Source organism: Mus caroli, unplaced genomic scaffold (genome assembly GCF_978045245.1).
Source record: "Mus caroli unplaced genomic scaffold, Mus_caroli_1 scaffold_8, whole genome shotgun sequence".
Taxonomy (NCBI): Eukaryota; Metazoa; Chordata; class Mammalia; order Rodentia; family Muridae; genus Mus; species Mus caroli.
This window is the reverse complement of record NW_028227263.1, coordinates 29,266,511-29,280,990: the sequence shown is the minus strand read 5'-3', so window position 1 is coordinate 29,280,990 and position 14,480 is coordinate 29,266,511.

Genomic DNA, 14,480 nt, shown 5'->3' with positions numbered 1-14,480 from the left:
AGGATCCTTCCGCACACGTTTATTGGGAGAGCTTGATTGCAGAGGCGAAGTGACCCCAAGCCCAGGACTGGTGCTGCTTATATAGGCCTAGAAGAGGCGTTCTCTCTCATCTGATTGGTTAACTTGTCTCTCATCTGATTGGTTAACTTGTCTCTCATCTGATTGGTTAACTTTGGTTAATTCTCAAAACCTCATCTTGGCAAAAGAACCTTTACTGCCTATGTATGTGTGGTGGCCAGCAGTAGCCAACTGCCACTCTGCACCTGCCACTCTGTAACTGCCACTCTGTAACTGCCACTCTGTAACTGCCACTCTGTAACTGCCACTCTGCAACAGCTTCCCACAAGTGACCCTGTTTCTGAAAACAAACTGGACTGTGTCCTGAGGAACGACACTGAAGCTGACCTCTGACCTCCATGTGCACAAACATGCATGTGTACCCATACATACATATACACCCGTGCACATGCACATGCATACGTGTACACACAAAAGAGAAGAATGTTACCCATAGAGGTTCCCCATTTTTATCACACCCATTGTCCAGTCACTCAAATATGTGACAATCAGCTGGCCAGGTAACAAGAAGGACTGTCCTGGATAGTTTTTGTCAAATTGGCACAAGTTAGAGTCATCTGTGAAGAGGGAATCTCTACTGAGAAGATGTCTCTATCAGATAGGTAAGTCTGTGGGACATTTTCTTGATTGATGATTGACATGGGAAGGCCCAGCCCACTGTAGGTGTTGCCACCCTAGACAGGTGCTCCTGGGTTGTAAAAGAAAGCAGGCTGAGCAAGCCAGGAGGAGCAAGCCTGTAAGCAGCCTTCTGCCATGGTCTCTGCTTTAGCACCTGTCTCCAGGTTCCTGCTTGAGTCCCTTGGAAGACTTCCCTCATGATGGATTGCATTGAGGTTCACAAGCCAAGTAAGCCCTTTCCTTCCCATGATGCTTTTGGTCATGGCAGTTTATCACAGAGCTAGGCAACAGTAGGGCACGGGCACACGACTGGAGAGCTTTTGGAGAGACCTCTGCTGTATGTGGAATGGTTTGCTGGTCGCATAGGCATTTCAGTGTCACATGTGACTGTCACTTTTTGTCACAAGCAGAAGCAGAGTTTTGCTTCTGACACCCTTGTGAAGAGTCAGAGAGAGCATGGAATGGCCTCTGAGGCTTTAGTTCAAATCCAGCCTCTATTGGCTTCATCACTTCTGAGAAGCAGTGTGACCTCTTGGAATCTCAATGCTTTGATCTGCAAAGTGGAGATGGCTGTGATGGCTGTCTCAGGAGGGATGAATGGACGTGTGTGTGTGTGTGTGTGTGTGTTATAGCATGATGCCAGTCCAGAGGGGGCAATGGACTGTCATAAAGACCTGTGGTGGCTGAGGAGAGTGGTTTACCAGCTGAGCCTGGCTTTCCAGCCTCATGTTCTAAAAGGACCATGCATGCTTGTTATATAGTTCATGCTCCTTGGTGCTTGGGTATCAGGGCCACCCCAATTTCCCTCTCTTTACAGATGCCTCCTGTTATTGTTCTAGCTTATAGGATGCTCTGTCTGGTCCAGAGTCAGACTGCACTCAGATAAACAAGAGTACAAGGGTGGGGTCCATGAACACTTGTGGAATGGGATAAGACTCACCAGAAGGTGGCGCTATTGAGCCATCACTGTCAATACACTTGTTTCTGTTTCTATTTTGTTTGATGAGACATGTGTAATTTATAAACAGTCCCCGAAGGAATAGAACTGTGGCTTGTGCCTCACAGATTTAAACAAAAGAAGGGTGATTTTTCGTGCCTCTGATAGCTCCACCACATCATCTCAGCCTAGGGGAAGGAATGGAGGATGGCTCACCTGGAGCCAGCTCCCCATCCCACGCAGACAGCGTGGTTCTTATTGTAGGTGGTGGGTATTCACATGTAGCTTCTGCCTCCCTTTGGATAGTGTTTTATGTATTGGACTAGAATAGAAAACATTTAGAACAACCATCACTGGGAAGCCTACACTTTGGTGTGAGTGGAGTTTACCTCTCAGGATGTGTAATCTGGACAACTCCTTTGAATTTGACAACCTAAGCTTTAGAGTGTCCCTCTTCATTCCCATATCAACACCAAGGAAAGCGATACACCTATTATGAACCAGAGTTCACTCTCTCCACTTCTTTCTAGAAATGTGTCCTGTCAGCTTTGTCAACTTGACATAGCCTCTACTGAGGAATTATCTAACATGTCTGTGAGGAACTGTCTTAACTATTAATTAATTTACGAGGGTCCAGCACACTGTGAGCAGCACCATCCCTAGGCAGACTGTCCATCCTGGATTATTTAAACGAAGCAAACTTAGTATGAGTCCAGGGAGCCAGCACCTGCCTTTCCTCCCTGGGTTCTGCTTTAAGCTTCTGTTTGAAGTTTCTGCCTTGGCTTCCCTTAGTAATGGACTATGACCTAGAGGTATAAGCCGAACAAACCCCTTCTTTCCCTAAGTCACTTCTGGTCAGAGTGTTTCAACAAAGTAATAGAAAGGAAACAAGAAGAAGTTGCTTTTTAAAAAATTATCTAAATTGAATTTCACACATATACATAATGCATTTGGCGTACTCTCACCTCAACCCCTCTTAACTCCCTCTTACCCCTGTCAATACCCCCTTTCTACAACTCCCCTTTCCTTGTTCGTGTTCTCGCCACTCCCACGGGGATAGTTAGCTTCAACTGTCAACTGACACAGCCCAGACTCAGCGGGGAGGAGTGTGGGAGGATTATGAGGGACTGTCTGCATTGGTTTGACCTTTGGGGGCATGTCTGTATGATTCTATCAATTAAGATAACTGATGTGGGAAGACCCAGCCCAGTGTGGTCCTTGTTTCCTTCCCTTCCTACCTTCCACCCTCTCTCCCGTCTTCCCTACCCCTCCTTCTCTCCCTCCCTCCCTTCCTCTTTCCCTCTCTCCTCCCCCCTTCACTAGGTATGAAATCCTGAACTGTATAACAGCAAGAAACAGAACCAAACAAGTTGGTATTTATTTTTCTCTGCTCTCGATGGATGTCACATGACCTGCTACGAGCTCCTGTAGAGAGATGCTTGAGAGGACTGTTGGGAGCCAACCTTGACGTTGAGTTGGTTTTGAAAAACAGCGTTATTGGCATGGTTGACTTGAAGAACCAAATGTTGTAATTGATTATGCACTAAGTTGGTTGCATGTTGCATTAAATCCCCAGGCAGACCAATAGAAGTTGCTGCCAAGATTGAAAGGATGATCAATTGCAACCATAAATTTTTTAACACTTAAAACTTATTTACTTATTTAAAAATTGACTAGTTTTAGGATTTATTCATTCGTACCTTCACCCATCCATATGTATATCTGTATAACAGTTTTGTGTCACTATTTGTTTTAAAAGTAGATATTTGCCTGGGGCTCAAGCTTTAAAAGGTGCAGTTTTGTGCGGTATTGGGTAGTTTTCACTTCCACTCCTGTCCCAGTGTCTTAGTTAGGGTTTCTATTTCTGCACAAACATCATGACCAAGAATCAAGTTGGGGAGGAAAGGGTTTATTCGGCTTACACTTCCATACTGCTGGAAGGAAGTCAGGACTGGAACTCAAGCAGATCAGAAAGCAGGAGCTGATGCAGAGGCCATGGAGGGATGTTCTTTACTGGCTTGCTTCTCCTGGCTTGCTCAGCCTGCTCTCTTATAGAACCAAGACTGCCAGCCCAGAGATGGTCCCACCCACAAGGGGCCTTTCCCCCTTGATCACTAATTGAGAAAATACCCCACAGTTGGATCTCAGGAAGGCACTTCCCCAACTGAAGCTCCTTTCTCTGTGATAACCCCAGCCTGTGTCAAGTTGACACATAAAACCAGCCAGTATACCCAGGGACTGTTTTCTCTCAAGAATGGCAGCCACTAATCCAGGCTTCCATCTGACCCATGGTTCCTTTATGCTTTTATGCTTTATGCTTTCTATCACTTCTCTGTCCTTTGCCAAGATCAAGTATAGAAATGTTACATACTTGTAAATACATATCATCCATCTATCCATCTGTCTATCCATGTATACACTCAGTGACAGACATATCAATACACATATCTACCACTGCTTTCATAATCCATGTACCCAATTCACTCACCTACCCACTCATCCATCCACTCAACCACACTTATCCATCCATCCATCCATCCATCCATCCATCCATCCATCCATGCATGCATTCACCCACCCACCCAGCCATTCACCCACTCATTAACCCATCCACTCATCCATCGACTCATTCCCACACACATCCATGCATCTTCTTCATTTATTCACACTCCCCACATCCATCTGTCTGTCCATCCATCCATCCATCCCCCACAAATGTACATTTACCCATTCATACTTCCTTATGCCTATCTCTATTTTTTCAAGACTCTTTAATCTGATTTCACACAATAGAATAACTGTTCCACTGAGTCCCTTAGGAGAGAAACTTGAAACCATGTTCTTTCAGGTTGAGACATTTTAAAAAAAATGTATGTAGTCGTTGATATTTCAATCTGATCCAGAATATGGGCTCATGTTGGATTCCAAGGAAGAGGAAGATTTGTGGAAAATGAGCAAAGAGAGATCGAAAGCGAGACTGACCATGTGGTTCCCAAGGAAGGAAAGGTAGAGTTGCGCATCCTTGGATCCATATCCTCCCCTTCTCCCACGAGAAGTTGACTGTTGAGGCTCTTTAAATACCTGGAGTCTCAGCCCTCTATGAGCAAAATAGAGATAACTGCATCTTCCTTTGAGACTTAAAGGCTAGCATGATGCCTAGATGCAGAAAGCAGTCCCATCATGATGACTGTGTTAACCTTATTAAGTATGTATGATTCTCTGTTGTATTTGTAAGTAACTGAAATCTTTAGGTTAAAGTCAAGATGCAGTGTAACACAGAGTCAGGGGCTTGAAGGCAAAGCTATGAGCCTCGGCAGGGACTTGGAGGAAGGAGTGAAAGGATAGCAGGGGAAATCTTGCAACAGGAAAGTGTAAGCTTTAACCTTAGGAGACCAGTAGCCTGTCATGCTCTTGTCTCTGACAGCATCCTCATAGCATCCTGGGAGAAATCTTCCACTTGCTGCCTCTGTGAAGGTTATTTACATCTCTAGCCTGGATTATGGTGTCCAGGTGTGTGGCTTAGCCCTCAACTTTCTGCTCTCCATTGGATCTTTCTAAAATTCTTGCTTAAAGCTCTCCATGCAGCACACATTGATCTTGATTTTTTTTTAAATGAGGATACTATTGGGCATTTCAGCTAAGGTCATCCCTATTGAGTCCTGGGAGCCTCTCATATCTAAGGTCTCTGGGACTTTCTAGAGTGTCCCTCTACCCCTACCACCCACAGCTGTGTATTTTCATTCATTCTCCCAACCTTCTGGGATTCTCTTGTCTTCCCCCATACCTGATGCTGTCACCTTTTTCCCTCCCTCTCCCCTCTTCCACCCAGGTCCCTTCCTCCCTCTGCCTCCTATGATTATTTTCTTTTCTCTTCTACGTGAGAATGAAGCATCCTCACTTGGGCCTTCCTTCCTCTTAAACTTTATACTGTCTGTGAGTTGTATCATGGGTATTCTGTACTTTTTGACTAATATTCACTTATCAGTGATTATATGTCATGCATGTCTTTTGAGACCACCTCTAGTAGATAGACATGGCCCCCAGAGGGATGGGGCCACTCACCTTTCTTCAAAATTTTTGACCATGAATTATTCCTGTCTAAAGGAAATGCAGGGACAAAAATGGAGCAAATTGAAGGAAAGGCCATCCAGAGACTGGCCGAAATTGGGATCCATCCCATGCACAGGTACCAAGCCCAACACTATTACTGATGCCATGTTGTTCTTGCAGACAGGAGTCTAGCATGGCTGTCCTCTGAGCAGCTCTACTAGCAGCTGACTGAGACAGATGTAGATACTTAGAGCCAACCAGTGGACTGAGGTTGGGACTCCTATAGAAGAGATGGGGGAAGGACTGAAGGAGCTGAAGGGGATGTCAACCCCATAGGAAGACCAACAGTGTCAACTAACCAGGACCCCTCCGAGCTCCCAGAGGCTAATCCACCAACTAAAGAGCGTATATGGGCTGGTTCATGGCTCCTGGCACATAGGCAGCAGAGGACTTCCTTGTTTGACCTCAGTGGGAGAGGGTACCCCTAATCCGTAGAGACTTGATGCCCCAGGAAAGGAGGGTACTGGGGGGGTGGGTGGGTGGGGGAGCACCCTCTCAGAGGCAAATGGGGGCTGGATAGGCTGAAGAACTTGTGGAGGGGGACCAGGAAGGGGGGCAACATTGGAATGTAAGTAAATAAAATAATTTAATAAAATTTTTAAAAAATGAGGATACTAAGTTGCTTGTGTGTGGGCTGGATCTGGAGGAGCTGAGGGGTAGGTGACTATGATCAAAATATAATGTATGAATTTCTCAGATAATTAATAAATTCTTTTTAAAAGAAAGGTTTTGATGGCTATCTTGCCAAAAGCAATCTACAGATTCAATGCAATCCCTATCAAAATTCCAACTCAATTCTTCAACAAATTAGAAAGGGCAATCTGCAGATTCATCTGGAATAACAAAAAACCTAGGATAGCAAAAACCCTTCTCAAGGATAAAAGTACCTCTGGTGGAATCACCATGCCTGACCTAAAGCTGTACTACAAAGCAATTGTGATAAAAACTGCATGGTACTGGTAAAGCAACAGACAAGTAGACCAATGGAATAGAATTGAAGACCCAGAAATGAACCCACACACCTATGGTCACTTGATCTTTGACAAGGGAGTTAAAACCATCCAGTGGAAAAAAGACAGCATTTTCAACAAATGGTGCTGGCACAACTGGTGGTTATCATGTAGAAGAATGTAAATTGATCCATTCGTATCTTCTTATACTAAGGTCAAATCTAAGTGGATCAAGGAACTCCACATAAAACCAGAGACAGCGAAACTTATAGAGGAGAAAGTGGGGAAAAGCCTCGAAGATATGGGCACAGGGAAAAAATTCCTGAATAGAACAGCAATGGCTTGTGCTGTAAGATCGAGAATCTACAAATGGGACCTCATAAAATTGCAAAGCTTCTATAAGGCAAAAGACACCGTCAATAAGACAAAAAGGCCACCAACAGATTGGGAAAGGATCTGTACCTATCCTAAATCAGATAGGGGACTAATATCCAATATATATAAAGAACTCAAGAAGGTGGACTCCAGAAAATCAAATAACCCCATTAAAAATGGGGCTCAGAGCTAAACAAAGAATTCTCACCTGAGGAATACCGAATGGCTGAGAAGCACCTGAAAAAATGTTCAACATCCCTAATCATCAGAGAAATGCAAATCAAAACAACCCTGAGATTCCATCTCACACCAGTCAGAATGGCTAAGATCAAAAATTCAGGTGACAGCAGATGCTGGCGAGGATGTGGAGAAAGAGGAACACTCCTCCATTGTTGGTGGGATTGCAAGCTTGTACAACCACTCTGGAAATCAGTCTGGCAGTTCCTCAGAAAATTGGACATAGTACTACCGGAGGATCCTGCAATACCTCTCCTGGGCATCTATCCAGAAGATGTCCCAACCAGTAAGAAGGACACATGCTCCACTATGTTCATAGCAGCCTTATTTATAATAGCCAGAAGCTGGAAAGAACCCAGATGCCCCTCAACAGAGGAATGGATACAAAAAATGTGGTACATTTACACAATGGAGTACTACTCAGCTATTAAAAAGAATGAATTTATGAAATTCCTAGGCAAATGTTTGGACCTGGAGGGCATCATTCTGAGTGAGGTAACACAATCACAAAAGAACTCAAATGATATGTACTCACTGATAAGTGGATATTAGCCCAGAATCTTAGTATAGCGAGATATAAGATATAATTTGCAAAACACATGAAACTGAAGAAGAACGAAGACCAAAGTGTGGACACTTTGCCCCTTCTTAGAATTGGAAACAATCACCCATGGAAGGAGTTACAGAGACAAAGCTTGGAGCAGAGACAAAAGGATGGACCATCTAGAGACTGCCATATCCAGGGATCCATCCCATACTTAGCCTCCAAACAATGACAGCATTGCATACACTAGCAAGCGTTTGCTGCAAGGACCCTGATATAGCTGTCTCTTGTGAGACTAGGCCGGGGCCTAGCAAACACATAAGTGGATGCTCACAGTCAGCTATTGGATGGATCACAGGGCCCCCAATGGAGGAGCTAGAGAAAGTATCCAAGGAGCTAAAGGGATCTGCAACCCTGTAGGTGCAACATTATGAACTAACCAGAACCCCGGAGCTCTTGACTCTAGCTGCATATGTATCAAAAGATGGCCTAGTCGGCCATCAATGGAAAGAGAGGCCCACTGGACACGCAAACTTTATATGCCTCAGTACAGGGGAACGCCAGGGCCAAAAAAATGGGAATGGGTGGGTAGGGAAGTGGGGGGGGGGAGGAGGGTGTGGGGGACTTTTGGGATAGCATTGGAAATGTAATTGAGGAAAATATGTAATAAAAAAACCCAGAGGAATGGATACAGAAAATGTGGTACATTTACACAGTGGAGTACTACTCAGTTATTAAAAAGAATGATTTTATGAAATTCCTAGGCAACTGGATGGACCTGGACGGCATCATCCTGAGTGAGGTAACCCAATCACAAAAGAACTCACACAATATGTACTCACTAATAAGTGGATATTAGCCCAGAAACTTAGAATACCCAAGATATAAGATACAATTTGTGAAACACATGAAACTCAAGGAGAACGAAGACCAAAGTGTGGACACTTTGCCCTTTCTTAGAATTGGAACAAAACACCTATGGAAGGAGTTACAGAGACAAAGTTTGGAGCTGAGACGAAAGGATGGACCATCTAGAAACTGCCATATCCAGGGATCCATCCCATAATCAGCCTCCAAACGCTGAGACCATTGCATACACTAGCAAGATTTTGCTGAAAGGACCCTGATATAGCTGTCTCTTGTGAGGCTATGCCAGGGCCTAGCAAACACATAAGTGGATACTCACAGTCAGCTATTGGATGGATCACAGGGCCCCCAATGGAGAAGCCAGAGAAAGTACCCAAGAAGCTAAAGGGATCTGCAACCCTATAGGTGGAACAACAATATGAACTAACCAGTACCCCCTGGAGCTCGTGTCTCTAGCTGCATATGTATCAGAAGATGACCTAGTTGGCCATCAGTGGAAAGAGAGACCCATTGGTCTTGCAAACTTTATATGCCTCAGTACAGGGGAACTCCAGGGTCAAGAAGTGGGAGTGGGTGGGTAGGGGAGTGAGGGGAAGGTATGGGAGACTTTTGGGATAGCATTGGAAATGTAAATGAAGAAAATACCTAATTAAAAAAAAAGAGAAAGGTTTCGTACTGCCTTGGACTAAAGTTAAATTCATTTGGGTTCACGCTGCATCCCTTCCTAATGCCTCCATCTCAATTTTGCTCACTTTTTTGCATGCTTCTAACTCTGTGATTTAGATGCCTTGGTAAGCAGAGCCCCCTCTCTGGAAGCTTCTTCTCCCCCCTTTTTTGTCTAACAACCACTCACTCATCTGCAACTTTCCCAAGTCGACCCCAAGAAGGAGGTGACATAGGGTCTCCACTGTCCAGGGTGATGCCTGACTCCCAGTGGACCATCCTGCAAATCTCTTCCCAGAAGCTGCTTACTGTGGACAGGAAATGTCAGAGAGTGAGGACCACAGGTCTTACAGACCTCTGAGATCAGCTAATGGCATTTTCTTTGTGGCTGTCATTATTATATTATAAACTCAGGGTGGGAGGTTAACAGGAGTCCTCAGCAAACACGGAGACAGCCACTTTCTTTGTCATGGTTTTCTTGTCTCAATTTATATGAAAAGTCCAGAAAATCTGGACCTTTTTACACAAAGAAAATCTGATTAGTGACTGAGTTTAGAATATATAATGAGCTCAAAACTTAAACAATCCCTCTCAAAAAACAAACAAATAACTAAAAAAAAAAAAAACCAAACAACCAAATCAAACCACCCTCAACGCCCCCCCCTCCCCGAAAACAAGAGGAAAATAAGTCAGTAATGAAATGGGCAAATGAAACAAACAGATAGCTCTCAAGGGATGAAGTTCAAGAAACAGTAAATAAGTGTAACACATTCAACAACCCTAGCTGTCAGGGAAATACAAGTCACTAGGACACTTGCTCCACTATGTTCATAGGAGCTTTATTTGTAATAGTCAGAAACTGGAAACAACTCAGACATTCCTCAACTGAAGAATGGATAAAAAAAATAATGTGGCACATCTACACAATGGAATACTATCCAGTCATGAAAAGCAAAGACATCAAGATTTTGCGGGTAAATGAATGGATCTTGAGAATATCCTCTTGAGTAACCAGAGGTAACCAGACCCAAAAGAACATGCATGCACACTGTGTATTCACTTATAAGTGGATATTAGCAACAAAATATGGGATGATCATGCTACACTTAGGAGGGAGGGCACAAGCAAGGATGGTTGAGCCTCACTTGGAAAAGGGAATGGGATGATCCTGGAAGGCAGATGGAGGGAGGGAACTGGGTGGGAGAGGGGATGGGAAGGGATAGGGGGGATGGCCGCACAGAGTGAATGGAAACCTGCAACTGACTGGGATGGGGAGGTAGGGGGCATCTCCAGGAATGAGACCTGGGATAGGGGAGGCACCCAAGAATCAGCGGAGGTGTCCTTACCTGTGACTCAGCATTAGTGATGTGGACCCTGAGGAGGCCACCTCCTTTGGCCAGGCAGGAATTCCAATGGAGCGATAGGGAAACCAACTCACCCACAACACTTTCAACCCAAAGCTTGTCCTGTCTACAAGAAATGCAGGGACTGGAGATGTAGCAGAGACTGAGGGAATGGCCAACCAATAACTGACCCAACTTGAGACCTAACTTATGGTCAAGCATCAATCCCTAACACTATTAATGACACTCTGTTATGCTTGCAGACAGGAGTCTAACATGGCTGAACTGAGAGGTTCCATCTACCAACCGACTCAGACAGATGCAGAGACCCACAGCCAAACAGTAGATGGAGAATGGGGACTCTTATGGAAGAATAGAAGGAAGGATTGCAGCCCCTAAGGGGATGGGAACTCCACAGGAAGACACAACAGAGTCAACTAACCTGGACCCTTGGGGCTCTCAGAGTCTGAACCACCAACAAAAGAGCATACACAGGCTGGAGCTAGGCCTCCCAGTACATATGTAGCAGATGTGCAGCTTGGTCTTCTTGTGGGTCCTGAACAACTGGAGTAGGGACTATCGCAAAAGTTGTTGCCTGTTTGTGGAATATGTTCTTGTAGCTGGGCTGCCTTTTGGGAGAGGAAGCACCTAGCCTTTCAGAGACTTGAAGTGCCGGGGTAGAAAGATTCCCAGGGGACCCTCACTGGCTCAGAGAAGGAGAGGGGGATGGGGGAAGAACTGTGGGAGGGGGGGTGACCATGAGGGGGCAATGAGTAGGATGTAAAGTGAATAAGTAAAAAAAAATAATGTGGTACATTTACACAATGGAATACTATTCAGCGATGAAACACAAAGACATGAAATTTGCAGGCAAATGGATGGAACTAGAAAATATCATTTTGAATGAGGTAACACAGAGTCAAAAGGATATGCATGATATATACTCACTTATAAGAGGATATTAGCCATAAAGTACAGGATACCCATACACTAATCCACAGACTCAAAGACGCTAAATAACAAGGAGGGCCCAAGGGAGGATGCTTGAATCTCACTCAGAAGGGGAAATAAAACAGACACTGGAGGCAGATGGAGGAAGGGAACAGGGAGGGAGAGGGGATGGGGAGGGGACTGTTTCGGGGAGGATAAGGTATAGGGACAGCAGGAGAGCGTGAACAGAAATCAGGTGGGGAGGGAATCTCTAGGATGTGCCAAAGACATGGGACAGGGAGGCCCCAGGGAGCCTATGGGGGTCACTCTAGCTGAGACGCCCAGCAATGGAGGGTATGGAACCTGAAGTGGCCCCCTCCTGTAGCCAGACAGGATTCCCAGTGGAGGGATTAGGGCACCAACCCACCCACAAAACCTTTTTCTGCCTACAAGCACTTCAGAGACAAAGATAGAACAGAGACCGAGGGAATGGCCAAACAATGACTGGCCCAACTGGAGGCACGGTCAAGCACCAGTCCCTGACACTGTTAATGGTACTCTGTTATGCTTGAAGACAGGAGTCTAGCATGGCTATCCTCTGAGAGGCTCCACCTAGCAGCTGATGGAGACAAATGCAGAGACCAACAGCTTGGGGAGTCTTGTGGAAGAGTTGGGGGGAAGGATTGAGGAACCTGGAAGGGACAGGGACTCCACAGGAGGACCAACAGAGTCAACCTAACCAGGACCCTTGGAGGCTCCCAGAGACGGAACCAACCATAGAGCATTCATGGGCTGAATCTAGGCCTCTGGCCCCTGCACTCCCTCCTACAAATATGTAGCAGATGTACAGCTTGGTCTTTATGCAGGTCCCCTAACAACTGGAGCTGGGTTAGGGATGGGGCTGTCCTTGACTCTGTTGCCTGCCTGTGGATCCTGTTCCCCTAACTGGACTGCCTGGTCTGACCTCAGTGAGAGAGGATGTGCCCAGTTCTGCAGTGACTTGATGTGCCAGGGTGGGTTGATATCTGGGGGGTGGGGCTCCCACTTCTCAGAGGAGAAGGGGAGAGGGATGGAGGGAAGAACTGTGTGAGGGGAGGACTGGGAGGAGGAGGGTGTGATTGGGATATAAAGTGAATAAATATCGGGGGGGGGGAGCAATTCCATCTCACCCCAGTCAGAGTGGCCGCCCTGTAATGCATGAACACCAGGCTCATTCATAGGCAGAGCCATCTTTCCAGCTCTCAAACAGTAGGTATTAAATAGAATTATGCAGTCTCTTCTCTGAACCTGGTGTTTGGATTTGGACTACTAAACATGGTTTTTTTTTTTTCCAGAGTAAACAATTTTGTTGAACTGTAACCAATATAGAGTTTGTTTGTTTGTTTTTTAATAGGAGAAAAATTTTATTTTGCTCACAATTACAAAGGGTTCAGTCCACAGTCACTTGGCCTCCATGCTTGGGTGGAGCATCATGGCAGCAGGAGCCTGTGCTGCTGGGGGAGGCAAACTCAGAGGAGAGGGAGAGGGAGAGGGAGAGGGAGAGGGAGAGGGAGAGGGAGAGAGGGAGAGAGGGAGAGAGGGAGAGAGGGAGAGAGGGAGAGAGGGAGAGAGGGAGAGAGGGAGAGAGGGAGAGAGGGAGAGAGGGAGAGGGAGAGGGAGAGAGGGAGAGAGGGAGAGGGAGAGGGAGAGGGAGGAGTTCTGATATCTGGGGCTTGGCTATATCTTCCCAGTGGATGCTAGGGGTTGGACTAGGTTGATGCCTCCCCAAGCTTGTGCACCGATAGCTTTATCGACTGAGACAGCACTCTAGTTCAGGATTATGTTAGGTTTTCTACAGATGTCATATTTTCTTAATCCAGGCTCCAACCTAGGGTTCCACTTTCAGTCGACTCTCCTGCTGCTTTATGCTCCAGGTTTAGGCGGTCCCTCGCTGCGTTCCAGCACTTTCGTGGTTGGGACGTAGGTATCTGTGGTTTGATAGAGCTGGGCTTCATGAGTATTATGTAGCTTTGGCTGACCTTCTTCTCAGCATCAAGATCATTTCTTGAGGTTCAGAAGCAACATTCCTATTTAGATGAGTCACCATCTCCAGTGTTCCTGGGACAAGGGAGAGACCCACCCGGAGACGGAGCTCGGGAATCCATGTGCTTTCTCAGCAAGTGGTTCTGTCTGGAGGCCGAACAGACAGATGAGACTTAGCCCCAGGCAGCAGAATGCGGGCTAACACAATCTAGATTCCCCCCTTGCTGCGGGAGGCTGACTTCCAAGTCCCAACCCCATGTGCAGCCAGTTTCACCCGGTAATGAGGCTCTGGCACTTTTGAGGGCGGCTGACCTTTGGAGCAAATTATCCAAGGAAATCTGATTAGCTAGTTCAGTGGGTTCCTGCAAAATGGATCTCAGTTGTATTCCTGCTCAGAAATGTCAGTGTAATTGGACCTCCCTGAGCTCAAAGATCCTTCTCTTGTTTTCAACCTTTGGAAAAAAGAAAAGAAAAGGGAAGAAAACAAAACAAAACAAAAAAACCCATCCCAACAAACACAACCCAAACCTCTGAAGAACCGTCCTTTGACTTAGAGCCTTTGTTTCCTTCCACACATGGTTCAGAGGTTGCTTCTGTCTATGTTTGCAACTTTATTAATCAAGGGAACAGCCCAATCATCATTTAAACAAACAAGCCAAAAGAAAAAAAAATCCATCCCCAAACAGATGATATGAGCTTAATAGAGATGGCCCAGCCAAAGACCTTAAATAAATAAACAGAGTTTAATTCAAGGGAAAGAGAGTAGGGTGGTAATGACTCGAGGCTGTGTGCCATGCAATGTAACC